Source organism: Saimiri boliviensis, chromosome 12, assembly GCF_048565385.1.
Source record: "Saimiri boliviensis isolate mSaiBol1 chromosome 12, mSaiBol1.pri, whole genome shotgun sequence".
NCBI lineage: Eukaryota > Metazoa > Chordata > Mammalia > Primates > Cebidae > Saimiri > Saimiri boliviensis.
In genome coordinates, this window is record NC_133460.1 from 40,682,022 (window position 1) to 40,703,919 (window position 21,898).

Below are 21,898 nucleotides of genomic sequence, written 5' to 3' on the forward strand. Positions count from 1 at the left end.
TGCCATTTACAAATCTCCCTGCTGCTTACAAAAGTTAGAGCAAAGAAGGCTGGAAAGACTATTGCCTTCGAAGACAGAATATCTGAGGTCAAAGCTCACTCATAGTTTTCAGCTGAGTGAACTTTTAGTCCTTAACTTCCTGGAGACGCTGCCCTCCTCTCCCAGGTGGAAGTAATAATACCAGTTACTCAGTAGGACTGTTTTGACAGTCAAACGAGATAATGTTTGGAAAGGAATTTAGTTAACAGTAAGATTATTTATTTATGCCCTGACTTTCTTTTTACCTTGGGGATTTGAGGCATCTTCCAAGAAATTAATAAAATATAAATTTTATATATATGTATATATGCCATATATACTGGTCAACACAGTCGAAGTGATTGAAGTTATAATTTGGATTTGAATTTCTTGGTAATTTAGGTGAAAACAAAGTCCTATTCTTAGGAGAAACCATGTAAGTCCTACTCTTAGGAGAAAATACATCACTTCCTCCAACAAAGCCAAATATTTTATCCTCCTAATAAAAAATTCATTGAGAAATTTTTCATATAAAACTTGATATAGAGACATTGAGATAAATGGACTATTTTATGAGTAGGACTGACTACCTAATATAAAAACTGAAGGGCAAAACTGTACTTTTGCTTGGAGGTAGTTATTATTTCTATGAAACCTGTCTTATTCCTGGAAACAAACTGAAGCTTGAATCAGGAAAATCTTAAATCTAAACTCAGTAACTCCCAATTAGCAAATCATCCAGCTCTCCTCCCTTTCTGCGCCTCTCTAACAAAGACACAAGCAGCTTCTTTACAAAGTCATTTTCTCAACAGTGAGAAGGACTTTCTGAAGGAGATCCTTGATGGCAGGTGGTTCCAGGCCAGTGGCTGCTTGTTAATGAGTAAGGGCAGTGTGGACCCAGATGTGAGATAGAACAGACAGCTGTGCAGCCCATTTCGTGGGGCCACTCCGTGGGGAAAGGAAGAGAAAGAGAAAAGGCATAACCTAGTGATTATATCAGTGAAACAAATCACAGCATGAGGCCTCTTCCTTGAAATCCACATCTTTTTCTCAGTTTCCCTGTAACCTCAATTCCCACGTCAAGAAACTCCCCTGAATTTTCTTCTTTTGGCTCCTCTTCTTCTGCCTTCCTTCAACGTGGGCCTTCCACAAGGTTCTCAGCATTTTCATTCACATCTATAGCTTAAATCATAACTTTTTAGAAGCTTTCGTGGACTAGATCTTCGTCTGCATCCTCTTCTGAATTTGCTTTTTCCCCCCTGTTCCTTAAAACCAGTGGCACTACCACTCTCCCTTGTTCAAAACACTTGGCATCATCTTCATTCTCTTACTCCCCACAACACACATATCCAATGATTAGACGATGGCCACCTTGCATACAAAAAGCCCTATTTCCCATTGACATGTCCAAAGTCATTGCCATAATTCAGAAACTCATCCACCGTCTTCCACCTCCTCTCTAGGCAATGACCTCTCATCGAATGTACTCCTGCTTCCTTCCAATCTCCATCATTTCGCAGGTTTCCAAGTGCTTCTAGTCTTTTTCTTAAACTTCATACTTCTCCCCTTGCTTGAAAACATCTAACAGCTCTTAAACAGATCTCTACAGATAAAAGTTTTCAGCACAGCTTTCCAAGATCTGAGATCAATACGTTTACCACTTCCGGCATAACCTCTCTAGTCATACCAAACCATCTCCCTCACTATCGAACCCTCCCCACCCGCTAACCCCTGCCAGAAGTTGTTTCCTGCCTCTGAGACCTTGGTTAGTAGCTTTCTGCTGTCTGAAATACTCAACTTTTAACACACAGTTTTATTTATTTATTTCGAGGAACTTAGATTTTCTTTTTTAAAAAATATAATTTCAAATTTCCTTTAATATTCAAGGGATACATACGTGTGCAATTTTGTTACATAGATATAATGTGTGATGCTGAATTATTGTGTTACCCAGATAATGAGCATAGTACCCGATAGGCGGTTGTCCAACCCGTGCCCCTCCCCAGCATCCAGTAGTCCCCAGTGTCTTTTGTTCTCATCTTTATGTCCATGTGTACCCAACGTTTAGCTCCCACTCATAAGTGAGAATATGCTGTATTTGGTTTACTATTTCTGTGATAATTCACTTAGGATGATGGCCTCCAGTTGCATTCACGTTGCCGCAAAGGACATGATTTTGTTATTTTTTTATGACTGTGAAGTATTCCACGGTGCATGTACACCACATTTTCACTATGCAATCCACCACTGATGGGAACCTAGGTTGATTCCATGTCTTCGCTATTGTGAACAGTGATGTGATGAACGCTTAAATTAATACCAAGTTTAAATACCACCTCCTTCAAGGTTCTTCCTGAATCCTCGGTTAAGAATTCATTGTACCCTCCTCTTCTACAAACCAAGAATCATTAATTGGGACTCCTACGAAAGTCGCATTTATAGTACTCTGGCTTTATTCTGGATAGCACACGCCCAGCAGTACCTTTGCTATCAGGAAGTTTATAATCTAGCTAGGGAAATCTTTTTTTATTCACATTTCCAACTTCCATGGGGTAATATTCAATGCTCTAAAAATAATAGGAGATTAAAGGATATTTTTCATTCAAATAGCACTGTGATAGGCTCTGAACACAGGCTTAAGGACACCATTTTGGAAAACATTTTTTAATACCAAGTGACAACAACCAGACTGTCTGATCTGAGAAACAAAAAGAATGAAAAGAGAAAATGAGCGTGAGAGAAAACAGTAGAGGCTGATGTGTTATTTTTCTCTTTCTTAAAACACAAACTTGACCATTTTCTAAAAATCAAGGAAGTATTTACATCTGAGGAAAAATGTTGCATTTAATATATCAGATTGCAAAATGCATTTGAGATTATAACATGAATTTGTTTTATGGCATATCTTATGGTATATCTTCCACGAGGGATGGAAAACGTCTTCCTGGTGCCTGTCCTAATACCTGGTACATATAAGATAGATTGATATTTGTTGAATGAATAAATGTTTACTCAGCCTTATCTCTCTCCAGCTGCCCCCTAATCTCTCACTTCCTCTTCATGGGCAAACTACTGCAAATAATCACAGATGCTCACCTTTATTCTCTTACCTCCCAATGGCAGCTCACAGCAGTTCAATCTAACTTCTGCCTTATCACCTTGTTCCCTATGCTGAGACAGTGACATCCACTCCATCCCTACTCTGGGTGGGGCTCAAACTTCATTGCTGAAGCAGGAGCAGGAAGGGAAATTGAGGTTGCAGTTCATGGAAATCCTCAAGCATGTGCTGTGTGACATCTCAGGCTCCCCCTCTCCCCCGCACAGCAATGCAAGCAGGTGAGAGAGGTGAGCCATCGTGGCTTTGTGACATTTGTCATATTTGCCCTGGCCATAGGAGCACCACTGGCGGGAGAAACAGGTGGGGCTGTGCTCGTACAAAATTCAGGCATGCAGGTTCAATCTTTTCTCTCTGATTCAGACCTCAGAACCTCAGACTGTTCTATGCTCAAACTCCATCCTAGCTTCCCTCTCTTTCTAGTGGTTACCAATAGGCCAATGATTTTTCTATCTTGCCTGCTCCTCAATCATCTTTTTGAGACAGAGGCAAGTCATGAACATGTAAAATACTCTCAAACAGGCATGATGACAGACAGAACCAGTTACTGCCCATATTTCCTGTACATATCACTTAGCAATTTCTCGTTATTTTAATTCCAAAATAATTCCCTCCTGACCAGTAGTCTCCATCCGTGCTCAATAAAACACACATTTCTCAATCTTCTTCTTTCACCTCAGCTGATCATTGCTACTTTCCTAGAACCGTTGCTCCTCTGCACCCCCGCGACCCAGGAATCCCTGGGTTTCACTCTGCTCCTTTTGCTTTTCTTTCTTTCATCCTCTGTGGGCTCATCTTTCACTACTGAGCCGCTATGGGTTTGATTTTCTCCAGGCATTTTGGTCTCAGTGTTCTCTTCTACCACTCGCTTCATTATCTTTCTCTAAGCAGTCATATCTGTCTCCAGATCTATGAATGTCAAGAAGAGTCAGAAGTTTATATCTTTGACAAACGCCACACCCACAATCCAATGTCTGTCTGCTGTCTCCTGTGATGTCTCGAGACATTGCAAACTCAGCACGTCCAACACTTAACTTAGCATCTGTGCTCACACACATGTTCCTCCTCCAGTGTTCCCTGACACTTCCTCATGGGGTGCACATAAATATCACAGAAGGTGGCCTGTCAGTTTTACCTCTTACATGTCTCTCGAATCCATTCACCTTTCGGAAGTCACTAACACCTCATCCTTCTCCTCTAGGCCAGGGTATCACTATCTCTCTACTGAAATCTTTCATTGATCTGCACACTTTTGCCCTTTGCCAACCCATATTCCACATGGTAGCCAGAAATATATTTTCAAAATGTAAAATTCATGATGTAACTAACTACAGCACTCTCCCTCCCCACAAAAAACAAAAACAACGAAAACCCTCAATGTTTTCACTGGTCATAGGATAAAGGCATATTTCTTAATATAGCTAAAAAGGCTTCCACAGGGATGGACCTGAAGACATCTCCAGACTTAAGCAGTTCACTCCTCTTCTATAGTCCAGACATTGTGGCCTTCCCTCAGTCTTTTTTTTTGAGATGGAGTCTTGCTCTGTCGCCCAGGCTGGAGTACAGTGGCATAATCTCGGCTCACCGCAAACTCCGTCTCCCGGTTCAAGCAATTCTCCTGCCTCAGCCTCCCAAGTAGCTGGGGTTACAGGCACATGCCACCATGCCTGGCTAATTTTTGAATTTTTTTAGTAGAGATGGCAGTGTCACCATGCTGGCCAGGCTGGTCTCAAACTCCTGACCTTGTGATCTGCCTGCCTCGGCCTCCCAAAGTGCTGGGATTACAGGCATGAGCCACTGCACCTGGCCTTCACTCAGTCTTTCATTCTGCCTGTTCTGTCTCCTGCTAGAGAACTTCCCCATGTAGCATGCCTTCTGCCTGTGTGCCCGGTCTAGTGGACGCCTGTGCATCATTTGGATATCATTTCACAGAACCTTGTATCTCTCTTTTGTAGCACTTAAAACAGTTTCAATTTCATATTCATGTGTATCATTCTTTTACTGTCTGTCTTCCCCTCCTAGTCCATAGGCCAAATGGAGGCAGGGAGTATCTGATGCAATTCAGTGACTAACACATAGCAGGTTATCATTAAAGACAACTTTTTTGAAAGTATGAGTGTGTGAAATGAGTATGAAAATAAACACAGACATAAGTTCAGTGAGAAGAACGTGCCCCTGGCCTGGCGTTTAAAAATCCTGAGTTGGATTTTCAAATGCCAGGCCAGGGATACATTTTGCACAGAACTGGGGTGAGTCACGAGAGCACTGAGCACTTTGAATGGATGTGAGAAATGAAAGTAGAAAGATTTCCTCTCTCATTCAGGCTTAGTAGTGGGTGAATGGGAATGATTAGGATTTTTGAATAAAAAATTTCACCTGGGCAGGTGCAACTGGTTTTATCATAGAAGATACGTGCTAAGATACGAAGGTAGTATTTTCCAATCCTATTATCTTGATTTTGACTATTGTATGTATTGAATGAAAGTCATTGCAAGGGGAGGAAAGGAGGACAAGGACTACAGACATGCTGGGGACACAAAGACAGAAGAGATTTCGAAAATGCCCGAGTGTCTGGATTGTAGACACTCTGCTAGTAGATATGCCTTTTTATATCTTAGCTTCTAAAATCCATGTCATCAAATGCAATATAATTGTCTCTGCTTCCATATGGTGACAGAATTCTAGCAACTGTATCAGGATCTCAATAAATAGGCGACACTCAAATGTTGCACAAGATATTTTCCCTCAGTCACATTTTTCTCATGCCCTCAAATCATGAAACACAAATTTTGTAAATTAGAATAGTATCAGTTATGAATGCACTTTTGCAATTATGAGAGTAAAAACACTCCACATTGAAATAAGAAATGCCATCTGATTTTGATCTAACACAAATGGGAAAAACACATTCCATTTAAGAATGACAAATAAAGCTGTCAATGTGATCCATTTATAGCCCCTCAGAGAATGCCAGAAATCCACATAATGTTCTAGCAAGCTAGTTATTGTATTTGTTCTCTCCAAGAGAGAAGGTGTAGAAGTCCCAGATAGACTCCTAGCCAAGGAAACTAAGGTTAGCAGGAATAACTTGCTTTAGTCAATATCCTAGGTGTATGCCTCTCTGAGTTTCAGGCATTTTATTAAATAGTGTGCAACAATGGAAATGGTGGGCTGATGAAGGGGAAGTGTCTCTCTGCTTGGTTAGGTAAAAAGAGGGGTTGTAAGAAAATGGAGAAAACCCATCATCTTCATTGCACCAGCTCCATCTCTCCTTACTGGTCTCCTTCCAAAGGTCTACTGCTGACAAAAATTACGATAAGTCATAAAACATTAATTATAAACATCCAGAGTGCTAGTCATTTTAAAGCATTTTTTAATGGGTTATTTCAGGCTCAGCTACAAGGGCACATGCCAAAAACAAAACACTAGAAATATATCTCTTTATTCCTTATTACAATACTCAGGCTTTCTTCTTTTAAGAGGCAGTTTCTGTTATAAATATATACGTATATTCATGTATAAGTATATATAAAATATGACCCTCTGCAAGGCGTAACTGGTTTTTTTTTCTCCTTTGCATTGGCTGCTAAAAAACTGAGAACAAAATTTGTTACTACCTTCTAGCAAGAGTGTTGAATTTCATGGCATAAATTTTGAGTATGAATCTCTCTCATGGCTCTATCTTATGTTCTTAGCCTTATTTTTTCCTTTGACTCATTTTTTTTTACTTATTTGAAATATATTTTATATTGCTGTACAGTATATATTTTTATTAGCCTTTCTCTGTAAGTTCTAAATCCTTTCCAGCATATAAATAAAATATATAACATTTATAGGTAGTCTCTTTTTTTTTCCTATGGAGAGTTGCAAAATTCTCCAAAGGCAACATGTAATTGATTACTGTAAACGTATGAGAATTAAAATTTATGAGAATTCATTTGTAGTAATTAATTTTTTGGTGATATTTAGCTCAACAGTGCAATTAGATTTTCTTAATATTTGTATACACACTTTTAGAGCTGAGGTTCTTAGCCTGAGATCTATGAATTTAAATTATATGCAAAAAATTGTGTATGTAAATTTTCATTAAGGACGAGTTTCAAAATTTTAATCCAATTTAGAAAGGTAAATGTGACTCAAAAGATTAAAAAATTGCTGCTATGCATTAGGATATCACTGAAAAACCTGATCTTATCTTTATTAATTCAACAAATTGACAAAATATTTGTTGGGTATCTGTAAAATGTCTGGCACTATAATAGATCCTGGGAAGACAACAGAAAACATGTAGGCTTGACCTCTGACCTCAGGGTACTTCTAGTCCAGTAAGGATGAGGGTAAACAATAATTTTAAAAAGGCACAATCACATGGTAATATATTACAATAAATAAAACAAAGTGATGTAATAGAAAGTGAGTGAGATTAGGTGGTCAGGGAGGACTTCCCTGAGGAGGTGACATCTTATCTGTGCCAAGCACAATCTGAGGGAACACTATTCCAGAGAAAGGAGACAGCTAATGCAAAGACCCTGTGGGAGATACAGGCTTGTGAAAGTGATAGCACTTCCAGAAAATACAAGATCTCCAAGTTCACATTTTTAATGCTTCAGTCTTGAAATAGCTGCACGATCTTTCCCTTCTCTTCCTTTTTTAAAAGTTAGATTTGCTAATGTGAGGCAAAGATATCCTCGGGGAAAAAAATGCAATGCATTTTATTATACATTAAATTCATTCAATAAACGGTTGAGTCTACTACCTTTAAGGCACTGTGGGAAATGCTCTCTGGGTGCTTAGCACAAACCAAATAAAAAATAACTGTCATACATGTAACCATAATGTACCTTAAACCTATCCTGTATTGTTACATCTCATAAGTTTATGAACCAAGTAAATTCTAGGGCCCAGTCACTTTAATACACAAGAAACCCAAGGCTCTTTAGAAAGGCACCAATCACCCTGTTACAGATGAACACAGATAAGTTAAAAAAAAGAAACACATAATGAAAATTTTGGCTAAAAATTCTTTCACATTTTCCCAAGCCATAAAGTAACATTGTACTCTATGGCTTGGAAAATTTTGCTCTAAACAACCCTGGCTGCATGCATCAATACATTAAGCTGTGACTAAAGATCATAAATAGCTCCCACATTATTAGATGCTTTCCTGAACTAAATTCTTTATGAGTATATTAAAGAAAATAATATACCAACAAGATGACTATATTGCTTTGGTTACAAAAGTCCATGCTGAGAAATTCTTACTTACTGGCAAATGCTTACTATGTACCAGGCAACTTACTGAGGACTCAAGGCACCTACCCTTTGAGGCAGGGATATGACTATTTTTATTTTACCTATAGGAAGAAACAGGTTTAGAGAAGCAAAATGACTGGCCTGGGTCACAAAGTTCTTTGGAGGAGCTACCAGGGATTGGAACGAAACTAAGCAGTCTTACTCCAGAGCACCCAAGACATCATTTCCAACATTAAGGGTCAGCTTTATCACCTACTCGAGGGAAACCTAGCTGCTTTGTGAATTATAATAACCTCATCATCTCTTCCTGTTTAAAAGGCTTTGGGGAACAGCAATCATATGCCAATTAATTTAAATATTGGCCAGAAAAGATGGCAAACATGCTATTAAAAGTAACATATACAATTTTAAAATGTTTATTTGGATCAGAGTAAATTATTTGAATTATCCATAATATTCCCTCTTAGAAATAATGAAGGGTTGAATGTACTTATGTTAAAAATCCACAGCATTTTGCTGGCTTGTTTCTGCCCTTATTGTTTTTTGTTAATGCAATTTCAACTTGGGAAAGGGAGATTTTAAAGCTATATACAAATCCAGAAATCAATCATTTTCTTCTTTTTTTCACTTCCCCCAAAATAAAAATTAAATCAGGTTCAAGCAGGTTGCTGAGACTTCTCTCTCGAACAGTATTAGGGGCAGCAGGAGCATATCGTAGTACTTGTGCATCAAGAATTGAATATTTATGCAGTATCACGCACTGTGCTAAGCACGAAACAACTTCATTTTATCCTCACAACAATCTCATTAGTAGCTTCTATTATTTTTCCCAATTCACAGCTCAGGAGATGGCGACTCACAGAAGTTGCCCACTGGTACCAGGCTGATTCCCTGCAGAGCTTGAGCTTCCTAGGATTTTCCTTTATTCTTTCCTTTTGTTTGATCACGTTCTCCCCCCGACACATCAATGAGGACACTTTATTTTTCAGCATGGGCAGTCTAAACCCTTTAGAACTCAAGGTTGTTCACAATCCAGGTTTTTTTTTTTTTTTTTTTTTTTTTCTTTTAACCTGCCCAAGCTAATTTCTCAATATTCTGCACTCAGTACCCTCAAGGCCTAAGGGAGTCTGCCTCTTCTCAAAGCTTCAGATGTCTTCCCACACACAATCCAGCTAAATTCTACTGCTCTTTAAGACCTAGTTCAACTATACTTTTCACAGTCACTTTCCAGACCTTTCCAGTCCAGAGGAAATAGCCTGAGGAGCTTGCCACCACTGTAGATGACCTGATGTACCCGAGAGCTTCAGCAGCACAGAACCCATGGAATGCTAATGCAAGGCCTGTTGGAATGTGCCATGCGGGCGTTTTCCTTAGGAGCACGTCCAGAGCTTTTATCAGTTTATTTAAGCTTAACAACCACCACTCAGCACCCTCACTTCTGGAAACTAATGTCACTGAACACTAATGTTCTCTGAGCAGGAATGCCAGATTTAGCAAATAAAAATATATGAGAGACACAATTTTACTAAAACACGATTTGTTGTGTACTTGAAATTCAGATTTAACTAGGCATCCTGTATTTGATTTGCAAACTTATCCTGAATGTTTTGTGGTTATTAATCTTATCTCTCAACTGTACAGAATGTAAGCATCTGGAGAACAAGAGACTTCACTGTTTCCCCACAAAACTTGACACTCAACTCTTATTGCTGCTTACTGATTTATTTTTGTGGTCTAATAGAAACATTTTTGAACATGTTTGATTTGGGTCCAATATCAAGTCTAGTAGCCTCATCATACTTACATATACACATACACACACACACACACACACAGACACACACAGACACACACAGACACACAGACACAAACACACATACATACACACACATATACACACATACATACACACATACAGCTTTTGCTACGAGGAAACAAATGTCATCATACCTAATAAACAATTTTGATCACCTCTGCTATTTGCTGGATTCAAACACATTGAGTTCCTCCCAAAATAACTTAAAAAAATATACTCTTAGGAAGAATCTGGGGAAATTAAAAACATACCAAAATTGTTATTGGATCTCAAGCTGAGATTGTCAGACCATTTGATTGAGAAATCATCAAAGGTATTTGTTAAAGTGCAGTTGCCTGGGTGCAATCTCAAACCTATTAATTCAGAACTGTGCAGAATGGCTCCAAGCAATTTGTGACTTTAAAAAGCCTTCCAGATGATTTTTCTGCCCTTTCAACTTTAAGAACTGTTTGTTTATGAAATGTAATACTTTAGCAAGGATTGCTGTCTATGTTAAAGAAGAAAAGTTATCATTTTAGTGCTTAAAGAGAAGCCCCCAACATTTTGAGGTTCATACTAGCGATCATCTTTTTTTTTTTTTTTTTGAGACAGAGTTTCGCTCTTGTTACCCAGGCTGGAGTGCAATGGCGCGATCTCGGCTCACCGCAACCTCCGCCTCCTGGGTTCAGGCAATTCTCCTGCCTCAGCCTCCCGAGTAGCTGGGATTACAGGCATGTGCCACCATGCCCAGCTAATTTTTTGTATTTCTTTTTTAGTAGAGACGGGGTTTCACTATGTTGACCGGGATGGTCTCGATCTCTCGACCTTGTGATCCACCCGCCTCGGCCTCCCAAAGTGCTGGGATTACAGGCTTGAGCCACCGCGCCCGGCCTAGCGATCATCTTTTAAATGTATCTTGAATCTATCACATCAGTGTTAAATGCTCAGCACTGTAAATTTTCCATTTAGACTGTCGATCATTTAAAAAGAATTGGTAAACTAATGATAGGTATTAAAAGGCTGTTTGATGGATCATTAAAATAGTAAATGTACCACTGAAGTTTATAGAGACCGGAAGATATTTAAAAATAGACTATACCTAGTAAGATGTTTGAATGTGGCTACTCAGGATTGGTGTGGGGAACCTAAGGCTCTTTTTAATTTCTGAAAGAAAGGATCATTGTCCAAACTCTTTATTCCTGTTGACTGGTTGGTCCTCATTATTTTTGATCTCTGAGTGAAAGGAATGCTGATTTATAAGTCAGAAGGCCTCGGTTCTATAGTTTAGGGTCTGTTTTGGGGGGCTTCAGTTTGCTCATCAATAAAACAATGGCTTAGACTATTAGCTGATCTCTAAAATACTGTCTAGACATAAATTTCTATGATCATTCCGAGCTTCAATTTCTCTGCTGTTAATATGGGGTTGTACTAGGTGCAGTGTGTCCATTCGTCCTGTGTGTCTAAGGGCAGCCCTGTCATCTCCATTACAGTACTCAGATCTCCATTCATAATTCGGGCGCACCCTCTCTAACACTGTAAGATCAATGATGCTTCATTTAGGCTTTCCCGAGGAAGGGACACTATATTAGCCATTCACACATGTCTTTTATAAGAGAGAATTATTTATTCAAACATGCTTACAGGCCAAACAACTATGTGCCATTCATCACTGTGCTAGGCCCTGGGAAGACAGTCATGAAAAAAGTCAGAAGAAAGAGTTCTGGCCTATGCAGTGTCCATTCTGATGGGAAGGTAGGGAGTGATGGAGAAGATAAAAACAACAATCATATTAAAATATAAATAAGAGACTCCAGTTTGTAACCGGCTCTGTGAGAGATACTGAGGGCTGAGATGGAGAAGAACAGAAGGGCGTGCAGAGGAAACCGCCTGGAGGAAGTGCGATTTACTCAGACCTACAGGAAGGAAAGAAGAAAAATGGGAAGGAAGCGGGGTGGAGAAAGGGAAAGGGAGAGCATATTCTGGGATCCCGTGGGAGAAATAGCTTATGTGCTTGGCATTCAAATTCCTGGAATAGTCTCTGCTATCTCTGAGAGATAATTTAATACAAAACTAGTGAAAGGAAGCCAGAGGCCCAGAGGGTTTAAAGGACTTCTCTGAGGTCAAATGGCTAATGAACAGAAGAACTCTTCCACACTTCAGTCCAGAATGTGAACTTTTCTTAGAGACTGCAAGGCAGCAGGAAGCAGGGGACTGTGTTGGTTGAAATCCTGGCTTTTCGATTCATAAACTGCTCATCCTTGGGCATGAGAGCTTCTCTGAGCCTCAGTTTTCTTTTCTGTGAAACACAGACAACGTCTACCTCACTGGATTATTACAAGAATTTAATGAGATACTGTGGCACAGTGCCTAGCATATCACAGCTGCTTCAGAAATGCAAGCTCTTGTATTTTTCACCTAGTGCACTTTCCCCTGTACCAACTTGTTGTCAAGTCAAAACAAAGTAGAGCAGAGGGTAAGTTACTCAGCTAAAGGAGGAGCGTCGGCAGAGGGAAGGTTGTAGAATACTGGAATGGAGCCTATTTAGCAACTGCCCATCCAAATCCTAGTGGAGGAAATGGAAAGGCCACTAAAGCGGACAAGTGTCAAAAAAAAAAAAAAAAAAAATCCCCAATTTTGCTCACAGCTTAATCTACTAGTGGTGAATACAGAGCTGTCTACGTAAAACAAACAAAAAAAGATCGCCTGTATCAGTATTTACACTTAAACGTAGCCTGTAAGAAATGGGTTTTACTCTAGGATCGCACTAAACAGAAGAATGACACACTTTGTTATTCAAAACATGCTAAGAGAAAAATGTTAATATGCCACTAAATCAACTGGGAACGAACCACTTATCTGCAGGATATTAAAATGATAGCTGGTGTTAAGGATGCTTCAAAACCAAGCTCATGATATTGGAAGAATCAATAATTAATCCAAGTACTATACAGCTTTTCTCCATTGTCTATGAACAAAACCACAGGTTGAATTCAACCTTAAAATACCCAGAGGCATATTTCATGGATTAAACTGGAGAGCTATCAGTCTGCTCCACAAAACCTCCATGCCCTCCCTGTTGGGGAATGTTTATGGTTCAGACACACACGAACCAGGGCTGACTATTTCTTTGTTTCAGAAGTTCACTGGGTCCCTCTTCTTGCAACCAGAAGGTAAGTGCCATTTCCTATGCAGCTTTTTGAAATGCTTACTTTTATGATTTTTCGCTGTTGCTGCTTTATGGGAGAAATTTTATTTCAAAGTTGCATAGGATGTGAATTAAACTCATTATTCTGCTGCAAACTCATTGTTTAATTGACAGGAAACACGCATCTAAATCATCTTCTATGCATGGCAGAAGCAGCTACATAAATTTAACAATGGGTGGATTATTACTACTTAGCATATTTATAGAATTTTAGATTCAGGAAGCATTTTACAAATCTTTTATTAGTTAATCCTTACAGTTCCGAGTGCATCTGACAGGTGGTAAACAATGCTTTGAGGTTTAAATTGCCAATACCTCAAAACTTTAATGGGGAAAAAGAAATCTATGGCCTTCCTCCTTGCTCCCAAATGTGCCTAGGGCACATTTTTGATGCCTTTTTCTTCTCACCAGAGACTGACTAGAGGCCCAAGAAGCAGAGCTGCAGACACCTGAAACACTAGTAATAAAAGATATATACATATATATATATTGGGTTTTGTCCCAGGTCAGGTGGCCAAAGCCAGGGGAGACCTTCTCACCAAGAGCAAGATGATGTGACGGGATTCTCAGCACAGATACCTCCCAGTAATACAGTGCATAAAAAGGTACATAAAAAAGCAGTCAATTTCCCTAAAACTGTAAGGTAAACTTAGTTTCCAATTCAGATTCTAACAATGTCACACCCGCTGGACTCACTATTTGAGTGATATCACCAGTGAATTACTTCTCTTAAAAATACATGCATGTATATTGAAAAATAAAACCCAGTTTAAACTAAAAGAATGTATATCTTCATTTTTTTTTTAATTCCCAAGTTTTCAAAACCAAGCTCCCTTGAATACCAATTCAAACTTTGTATGAGTGCTCCAAAATACCCCATCTCCAGACACCAGAAGGTGTTGCATAGCAGGGCAAAGAAAGCCTCAATAAACCCAAGTCTAATTCTTCACCCAAACCTTTTTACAGCCCGGGGCCTTCACAGCTAACAAACCAAGAAAAATCAATCCCGCATCACCTTTGGGCCGGGTGTGAGGAGCCGCAGATGCTGCGCCTACTTTCAGAAGACCCCAGTGTGGCACGTCCAGACCACATTCTTGTTTCTTCTGACTGACAGTGACTTTATCCCTCTAATCCCTCCGGCCACCCGCCTCCGCCAGTGTGTGTGTGTGTGTGTGTGTGTGTGTGCGCGCGCGCGCGCGTCTGCTGAGGGACGCCTAGGTAGGAGGGTGCTGAAGACACCCGAAGTATTCTGGAAGCAAGCACCCTTGGGCCCTGTGCCTTGTCAGAGCAGCTGGGCTAGCCGTCAGGAGGTCAGGGAAAGGTAACCAGGTCACCCTCCTTTCAGGGGTGCAAAGGGATGCACTAAGCTCTCGCGTCCCCCTGAGTCTGAGGATGTGGGGGCTGCGGGTGGGCAGAGAGACCCCCCCACCCTGCCCACCGTAATCCCGCCCACCCTGCGCGGCTCCTCCCGGGCGCACTCCCGCCCGCCCCGCCCCGCGCGCCGCCCGCGCGCCGCCCGCGCTACCTGGGGACGCTGGAGGCTCGGCGGCGGCTCTGGGTCCCGCCGGGCGGCCGAGGCTGGCGCGGGCTTTGTAAAGCCGCGGGGACGGCGCCGACCCCGCCCGCCCCGCCTCCCCCGCCCGCATCCTGGGCCGCCGTCCGCGCTCCGACACCTCGCTCCCCGCCCTGCTGCCGCCGCCCTGCGGGGCGGGGACTGCGGGTCCCTCCCCATCCTCGCGGCCTGTGGGACAGTCCTGCGGGCGGGGCCCCCACGCCTAGGCGGGTCCCGGGAGCCCTGGACGGCCTCCCTCCGCCCCCCGGGGCTGTCACCCGCTGGCGCGTGGCGGCCGTGCCGGGACTCCGGTCTTGGGACCCGGCCCCTGTGTCCCCAGTGCCTACGGCCTGGCCCTTCTACTCACAGGGCCGGACGGGTCGCCCCTCCTGGGGGCCTCCCCAGCACCCACCTCTGGGGTTCGCGGGGGCGCCAGCGGGGGCATCTCCAGCAAAAGGACGCCAAGTCCGCGGAAAGTTTCTGGCAGTGTCAAGGGTCAGCCTTTTCTTATAGGGACGTTCTTTAGCCAAGTGATGGAGACTCAGAGATTCCATCAGCAGGTTCTGCTGACATCACAAACCACACATGGCTTGGTGTCCTGTCATGTCGTTTACACAAAGACTCTCCATCCTTACTACAGCCTTCTTCTGCACGTTCACCTTTGGAGGCCCCAGGCTAGTGACATTTCAGCGAAAGGGTGTAAGAAACTTAATTTTTAAATCAACAATTAATATTAGAAACCCGCACGTTTATACGTTTGCTGTGCACCAAGCTCTAAGTGTGGTCACCTTTGAATAGTTCAGACCTTCCAATGGTCAAGATGATCCAGGTCAGTCACTATCTGCCACTTCCTCATCTCCAGAACTTTTGGTCTCTTTACTCTTCTTTTTCATTTTCCCTTTGATGTGAAGGAGAGGTGAAAATAAGATGCAGCAAGATCAGTTTGAAGAGCTTTTAACAGCTGTTGTAAAACTTTATGGGAGAGGCACTCTGGAATCATTGAAAATTACCTGTACACCTTACTGCAGTTTTACCTTTTTTTTTTTTTGCTTGAGCTTGCATAATGAAGGGCTAGAGGTAGCTATTATTTTTAGCAGAAATAATGCTTTTCTAAGAATTAAGTAGATTTAAAAATTATGATATAGCTAGGATGTTAGATCAGGGTAAAACTCTATTGACAGAAGACTGAACCAAACGAGCTGATAGTATAAGAGATCTAGCAACTCTTTGGAGTAGTAAAATTGGTTTTGTCTTGGAGTTTGGACAATACAAACAGATATTTTGAATTTTGGGAGGCGAAGGATGGTGGATCACTAGAGGCCAGGAGTTCGAGATCAGCCTGGCCATCTTGGGGAAACCCCATATCTATTAAAAATATGGAAATTAGCTTGGCATGGTCATGTGCCAGTGGCTGTAGTCCCAGCTCTTCTGGAGGCACCTTGAACCCAGGAGGGATATTTGTATTATTTAGGAGCTTTATTGTCCTAGTTGCCATTTAATGAATTATTTCCTTTTCAATATCTCTATTTCCTTCAACTGATTCTGTTTCTAATAAGATATAATTTCAAGATTGCTCAAAGCTTTGGACATCTATTCTTTTCTTCTTCTTCTTCTTCTTTTTTTTTTTTTTCTTTAATGTTTTAGTGATAAGGTCTCACTGGGTGGCGCAGGCTGGACTGTAGTGGCACTATCATAGGTCACTATAACCTTGAACTTCCACCCTCAAGCCATTCACCTTGACTATCCAAAGTGCTGGAATTACATGTACGAGTCACCACACCTGGTCTCATTCATTCCTTTTTTTTTCTTTTTCTTTTTCTTTTTTTAAATTTTATTTATTTATTTTTTTTGATGGAGTCTTGCTCTGTTGTCCAGGCTGGAGTGCAGTGACGTGATCTCAACTCACTGCAACCTCCACCACCTCCCACATTCAAATGATTCTCCTGTCTCAGCCTCCCAAGTAGCTGGGATTACAGGTGCACACTGCAATGTCCAGTTAATTTTTTGTATTTTTCAGTAGAGACGGGATTTCACCGTGTTGCCCAGGCTGGTCTCGAACTCCTGACCTCAGGTGACCCACCCACCTCGGCCTCCCAAAGTGCTGGGATTACAGGCGTGAGCTACTGCACCCGGCCCCTAGAATTATTCCAAGCCAGCAAAGATTTTTGATGTTGTTGTTATTCTTTCTTTCATATCCCATATCTAATCCATTAGAAAATCCTGATACCACCATCTTCTGAAGGTATTTCATATCCCAAGCCCACTCTTCCAAACTAGCATTGTTCACTTGGATTTGCAAAAATGCCTCTAAACTTGTCTTTCTGCTCATAGTCTTGCCCGTATGGTCTGTTATCCAGATAGCATTTAAAGTGACACCTTTTGAAAGTGTATATAATAATTCACGTCAATCCTCTGCTCAAAAAACAAACAAACAAACAAACAAACAACCCTCAAGGGCTTTCTACTGCTCTCAGAATACAATACAACATGGCCCTGTCTGTCAACGCCTTGCCTGCTTGCCACCTCAGCTCTCTCACCTCCTTCTGTACCACTGTCCTCTCCCACATCTTGTCACAGACTCTCTGGCTTTCTTTTGCTCTTTAGACCTCATTCTTCTGTCTCTTGACCTTTGAGCTAGAACTCTTCCTGTAAATATTTAGAGTCTTGCTCCTCAGTTACATCAGATGTCTACTCTCATGTCTGCCATTGGAGAGGCAGTCCCTCAGCACCCATTCTACAAACAGCCCCCTTTCTCAACACCCTCATTCTTTGTCTCCTTAATTTACTTTAGTTTTCCTTTTAATAACATGCATGTATGCAGTTTGCTGTTCTCCCGCTACAGTGAGAACAGCAACTTGGTTACAGTGCCAGGAACATAGAAAGCATTCAATAAATATTTGTTGAAAGCAAGCATATAAATTATATTATATAATGAAGGTCTGCATTCCCACAAGATTCATGTGTTGAAACCCTAATCCCTGAATATGATTGTATTTAGAGATAGGGCCTTTAAGGAAGCAGCTGGGCCCTGATCTGAAGTATTTGTGTCCTTATCAGAAGAGACATCAGGAGCACTCACTCCCTCTTTTCATATGCATACACAGAGGAAAGGCAGTGTGAGCCCATACTGGGAAGGTGGCCATCTGCAAGCCAGAAAGGGAGCCTGAACTGAATCAGCTGGCACCTTGATCTTGGACTTTCCAACCTCCAGAACTGTGAGAAACCAATTTATCTCATGTAAGCCACTCAGTGTAGATATTTTGTTATGGCCAGCCCAAGCAGACTAAGACAAATTAGACAGAATATAGTACAAAAGAAACAAGGAGTTTAGATAGAATCTACACTCACACAGTGTCACGAGTCATTTCAGGAACACTTGTGCAATTGAATGGTGTAATGGTATGACCTTTAACCAGTAAATAACCCTTTGCAACACCTCTCAGAATAATTGAGGCTTCAAGAATACGCTTATCTTAACCTGAGAGTACAATAAATGCTCAAGATGAACGAATACCTTTTACAGCTTTTTTGTTATTTTCTCTAAAGTCATGAATGGTTGAGGCTCAGAGGAGAAAGAATTATCTAGTTACTATAGGGAAAAAAACGCTTTATGAAAGTTTCCTACTGATCACAATGAAGGAGTCACATGCAGCTGGGTGCCTAGAACATGGCCATGACCTGTTGCTATTCAAGCAAAATATCAAATGTTTCCAATAACAGCTTCAGCTACCTACCACAACTGTTTATATTCTTGGTCTCCAAAGTAGGCCATGAGAAATAAATACTAGAGCTTCCACTTATATTTTTTATTAAAAAAGAAACAGCCTCTGCAAATGTGCAATAAACAGATTGAAATTGCTGCCCTCATTTGCCCAGAGGTCAGCTGGTCTCTTTTTCTCCCTTTCAGAGGTGTCCTGAGGAAATATCGGGAGATTCACAGCATAGAGGGGCTAACACGTGGTCTCTACAATTCTTTCATTTCCACTGTGTTGCCTCTTATTGATGTTTATGTGTGTTCGCTTAAGGAACTGAAGAGTCTGTTATCCAGTTTTAACCAAGGAAAAGTATCAGAATGGAAAAGTGGCTCACAAGGATTTCTGCAGAGAAGACAGTACTGGTAATACAAGTTTAAGCAACAACAGGAAATCAGTGGAGCTGACACATTTCCTACTGTATTCTTAGCCTAATAGGAGAGGTTAGCAACACTGATGATCTTTCTAATTCAGACTTTAAAGAAATCAGCTCCTCCCTTCCATCGAGATACAGATTTACATTTACTTTTATTAATGATGAACCTTGCCTTTAATATATATATAGTATTTTTTTGTTGTTAAAAACATTTATTCTGATACATTCTATCATAAATTAGTACAAGTTCCGCTCTGCTACAGATTCATCTGTGATGAGCCTTGTGCCATCCAACTGGTGACTGAACGATGTTCCATCTCTTGAGATGTAGGCCAACGATAATTTGAAACGTGGCAAGCAAGATATTAATAAATACGATATGTTTCATCATTAAGTGATTTTTCAATTTTATGTGTGTGTGTTTTATAATGTACAATGGTGGGTATAATAAATAAGCAATCTTATTAACAAGTTAACAAATGAATAAATATTGAGACATACAATGAATATTTCTAACTAATGCAGTGCATTTTCAGATAAGTTTGGAAACCACTGATTTACATATACGGAGGTAAAATAGTTTTTTTAGAACATAAAACCCTAGTCTGGAAGGAGAAGAACAAATAAATCCAACTTTGTGTGTGTGTGTGTGTGTGTGAGACAGAGTCTCACTTTGTTTACCAGGCGAGAGTGTGGTGGTGTGACAGCTCACTGCAACTGCCTCCCAGGTTCAAGAGATTCTCATGCCTCAGCCTCCCGAGCAGCTGGGACAACAGGCACAGCTAATTTTTGCATTTTTAGTAGAGACAGGGTTTCATCATGTTGGCGAGGCTGGTCTTGAACTCCTGGCCTCAAGTGATCTGCCTACCTTAGCCTTCCAAAGTGCTAGGATTACAGATGTAAGCCACCATGCCCGGCCCAAATGCAACTTCTTAATTACAGAATGTCTACTAAGGGTATGGATTATTCAGCAACTTTCTATATTTTTCTTCTCTCCTATGCCTTTTAATCATTTCTCAATTTCAAGAAAACTGAGAAGAAAGTTTGTTAATTTACCATGATATTTGGAGAGAAGATTTAATTTACCAAATAAAAGAAGTTTGAGATTCTACTTAGGGGTTTTCAGTTTTGAATTCCTACAGATGATAATATGACTTGAGATTCACTCATCTGCTTTAAATTTATTGATTTTTCTCTTACAGTGGAATGTACCCATAGGACTTGAGATGTGAAGTAATATTCAAACATGGTCAAATTCTTCTCACATGTAAGAAAGGTTTGTCCTACTTTTTAAAAAAACTGCCTTCCTCCCACTCTAAAATTTTACATGTTCATTGGCAGCATCAATTGATACATTTTTATATTCAGCCAGATATATTGTGTAACAATTGATACAATATTTTAATTAGGACTGTCTAGTTCTAGTTTCTTAGCTAGGTATCATCACATCCTAAAATGTTGAGGTTGATGGGATCCTTGGCTACCATTCATTGTGTGAATGAAGATGCTGCGTTCCGAGATGCCTAAGGGCCTGCTTATGGTGAAACCACTAGATCCTGGCAGAACTGAGACTGGACACCAAGCCTTTCCCATTCTGTGTATTTTCTACCGCAACATGCTGCTGCAGAGTAAGCTTGATGAGAATCTTGTTTTTCATCTCAAGTATGAGTTAGAGAAGAGTAGGATGCCTTCGGCTATGCCTCATTGTGCTCACACACCCTGACCCATGGTGCCTATGAAGGAAGAGGGATCTCCTAGATATTTGTTTATTTTATAAAGGATAAAAAATAAGAGAAGACCTTATAGATTATTTTATTTTTCTCTTTGGGGTCCTAGAAATTAACTTACTGCTAAGACACTGCCAGCTACTATTTTCTCAATCAGAACTTTGACTTTTATAAAAAAAACATTATTTTGGTAAGATGGTCCTAGTGAAAAAAAGTAGTAATAAAATTATCAGTAAGACATAGGCAGGAGACATACTTTAGTTGGTAGGGATTATTGGTTACTGCTTAGCAATAATACCTAATTATTTGGTAGAAAATTTTTAAGGAGAGTGAACAGAAATCTAATTTACCGAGATACTTAAAATAGGACTAAATTAAATAGTGAAGAGTGTATTGTAGAGATAATCTAGTTGCCACGATGGCCTTTCCATAGTTACAGCTTTTATTGTTCTCAAAATGTGTGTGTTCTTTACTCTTTTATGAAAAAATAAAGATTTTCTTTTTCCCAGGGGCATGAAGTTATCCTGCAATTTAGTTGTTAAAATACACTGAATATTTTTTCTTTGTTACTTCTAGGACACTCATATTTATTCTGGAAGTCACCTTAGTTCCTGTGTTTTCCCTCTGCATTTGAATTTCTGGTTCCAGACTCCGGATTTTAAGCTTGTTAGTTATTTCTCATGATATTCCTCATAATGTTAATATGAGATTTTTATGCCCTGGATTAAAGAAAAAATTGTCAAGATTTGGTTGTAGTCTTACCTTTTTAACTTTGATACTTTTTTTTCTCTCAACCTTGGAAGCTGCAATAGGGTGGGATATATTTGAAAGGAATTTGGAAATTTATTTGTAGTTGTTACAAAGGTGACTTGTAAATTCTATAACGAAATTCCCATGGATTGTGCAAAAGATTCATTTCATTTTCTTATTAACAAAGTCTCAGGGTTTAAAAAAATACGTATTTTTACAGCACTATGCCTTCTGGGTTTTATTACAAAAGAAAACATTGAATAGTAAAATGACATCTCTGTAAAGTCTGTCCAGATGGGTTTTTGTACATCTGGGCACCATCTTTTTTCCTTCCATAAAAGAAGATAAGTCTTTG

At 40.4% G+C, this 21,898-nt stretch overlaps 1 protein-coding gene across 7 annotated transcripts in view; it reads right to left on the reverse strand.

The window, feature by feature from the left end:
• Positions 1-14,994, reverse strand: part of RHOBTB1 (Rho related BTB domain containing 1) — a 130,246-nt gene extending 115,252 nt beyond the window's left edge. For 4 of the 7 annotated variants that reach the window (XM_074382270.1, XM_074382269.1, XM_039478252.2 and 1 more), the window contains exon 1: positions 14,912-14,994. The gene's annotated coding sequence lies outside the window, so the exon portion shown is untranslated. Of the gene's footprint in view, positions 1-14,401; positions 14,747-14,911 lie in introns of those variants that run through there. The other 3 variants (XM_074382279.1, XM_074382276.1, XM_074382268.1) reach the window with 2 other exon arrangements.
• Between the last annotated feature and the right edge of the window lie 6,904 nt (positions 14,995-21,898).